The sequence below is a fragment of the Dermacentor andersoni genome, chromosome 1 (genome assembly GCF_023375885.2).
Source record: "Dermacentor andersoni chromosome 1, qqDerAnde1_hic_scaffold, whole genome shotgun sequence".
NCBI classification, from domain to species: domain Eukaryota; kingdom Metazoa; phylum Arthropoda; class Arachnida; order Ixodida; family Ixodidae; genus Dermacentor; species Dermacentor andersoni.
In genome coordinates, this window is record NC_092814.1 from 404,525,592 (window position 1) to 404,527,920 (window position 2,329).

At 49.7% G+C, this 2,329-nt stretch overlaps 1 pseudogene; it reads left to right on the top strand.

The window, feature by feature from the left end:
* The first annotated feature begins 1,922 nt into the window (after positions 1-1,922).
* On the top strand, positions 1,923-2,073 carry LOC126518777 (U2 spliceosomal RNA; annotated as a pseudogene).
* The last annotated feature ends 256 nt before the right edge of the window (positions 2,074-2,329 follow it).

Consider the following 2,329-nt stretch of genomic DNA (forward strand, 5'->3'; position numbering starts at 1 on the left):
GATGGGCATGTGGAAGAGATCCTTCAAACAGCAGTAAACACGGTGGAAGACTACATCAAAGACAAGGGACTGAGATGCTCCTCGCAAAAATCAGAACTTCTGCTCTATAGGCCCACATGCCGGGGTCGAAAAAGCATTAGGGAAAGGCCGGGCATTGTGGTCACAGTAGAAGGCACCACGATACCGATAGTGGAGAGCCTGAGAATACTGGGACTCCGCATATCCGAAAACGGCCATAACGGAGAAACCATTAGACTACTTGACAATAGTGTTCAACAAACAATAAGACTAATAAAGCGGATATCCAACAGGCACTATGGCATGAAAGAGCACAATCTCATCCGATTAATAGAAACATTCATAATCAGTCGTATTGTATATGTGGTTCCTTACCTCAAGCTCTACGCTGCGGAGAAAGCCAAGATAGATTGCATTATTAGAAGGGACTTCCGGCAAATACGTCAAACGGGAAATTCTTGGCGCTCGACGTGCACAACACATTAGACGAACTTATTGAGGCCCAGAGAGTAGCGCAGTAGGAAAGGCTTACACAGAGTTTGACGGGGAGACACATCTTAGATGACATCGGAATAACCTACGAAGCACAGGACGGAGTGCGGAGAGACATCCCAAGGAAAATAAGGGAACATCTATCAATACCCCCAATCCCCAGAAACATGCACCCGGAGTTTCACCAAGATCGAAGAAACGCACGAGCAAGAGCTCTCCACAAAAGATTCCGTAGTGCCAGGGACGTGGTCTATGTGGACGCGGCGGAGTACGCAAATGGACAGAGTATGTCGATAGTTGCTATGAGTCTAGAGGGTGACTGCAGAGTTAGTGGGACGGTAAAAACAGGGAAGGCAGAGGTGGCGGAGGAAGCTGCCTTAGCACTGGCAATAGCCTCCACGGAAGCTAACATCGTAGTAAGCGACTGCAAGACAGCCGTCAAGAACTATGCAAAAGGAAGAATCTCGCTGGAAGCACTGAGAATTTTAAACAACTTTCGTGAAAATCGCGACATTCACATTATATGGGCACCCGCACACTCCTCCCTTCCCGGGAACGAAATACCGCACAACCTTGCTCGAGCACTGACAGGCCGAGCAGGTGACACGCAACAAATACTGGGAACGGAGAGAGACCGGATGACCAGCTTTAACGAGATCACCAAACGCTATAAATTGGGAAGGGTCCATTTCCCCCCGGCACACTCCTCGTTAAATAGACGGCAAGCGACGGCATGGCGCCTCTTACAAACAGATACATATCCGAACCCGGTGGCCTACCACCGCTACTACCGGGACCTTTACACGGATAGATGTAGATTTCGTGAAGAAAGGGTGGACCTACAACATATGGCTTGGGCTTGTCCTCGTACACCCATACAGAATAAAATAATTAAGACCAGAGAGCAGTGGCAGACCGCGTTGCTCAGCTGTGCACCGGAAGACCAACTCAAGGCAATCCAGCAGGCCGAAGATGCCGCCAGGGCCCAAGGGCTTGAGGCCGTCATTTAGGTAGAGGCCTAGGTCTCAAATCTGCTGTGCACAAATAAAGTTTATTCCTCCTCCTCCTCCTCCATTTCACTCTGCGAAGGTAGGTGCGAAGGTAGGCGAAGGTAGTAAACACAGGTGCGAAGATAGGTGAATGAAAAAAAATATTTGAGTATCTACAAGCAACTTCAAAGAACATCACCTTGGTTCTGTCCAGCCACGTGGCTTTTGCATATTTTTAAAGTCTGAATAAAGGTATGTGTGACATCCTGTGTACACATTTGCGTCGAGGACGGGACCGCCGCCCCCAGGAGCCGGGGGAAACTAGACAAGCATGATGTTTCAACGCGGCCGTCACCACAGCAGAGCGGAAGGATAAAAACGCGCTTAGAACGCCGACAAAAAGAGGACGGTGCGAACGTAGACATGGTCGACGTGGGTCAAAGTGTAGTATCTGTTCTTATCAGCTTAATAGCTGATACGGGTTCTATTTCGACCCAAGATATCAAACTTATTTCTGCAAGTTTGCGAAGTGCTTGACGCGTCCTTCACTTCCGCCGCGGGTAGGCCCGGTAGCATTTTTACAATAGCTAGTAGGTACAGCGGGACGGGGTGTTTCTCGCTGCACTCGAAGTTTCAGCGCAGGCCCGAGTAAGAGCGGGTGTGAGAGAGAAAATCTGGGGGAATTTGCTATTTGAACATGTGACTCTGCCTAGGCACTATGGAGGAGGCTTGTTAGCGCGTGTTGTAGGAGTTTGTCCCCTAGACATTCCGGAATTGCGGAGTACGGTCGAGCTTGTTTACGCTTCGCCGCTGGCTGCCCGCGTGCTGAG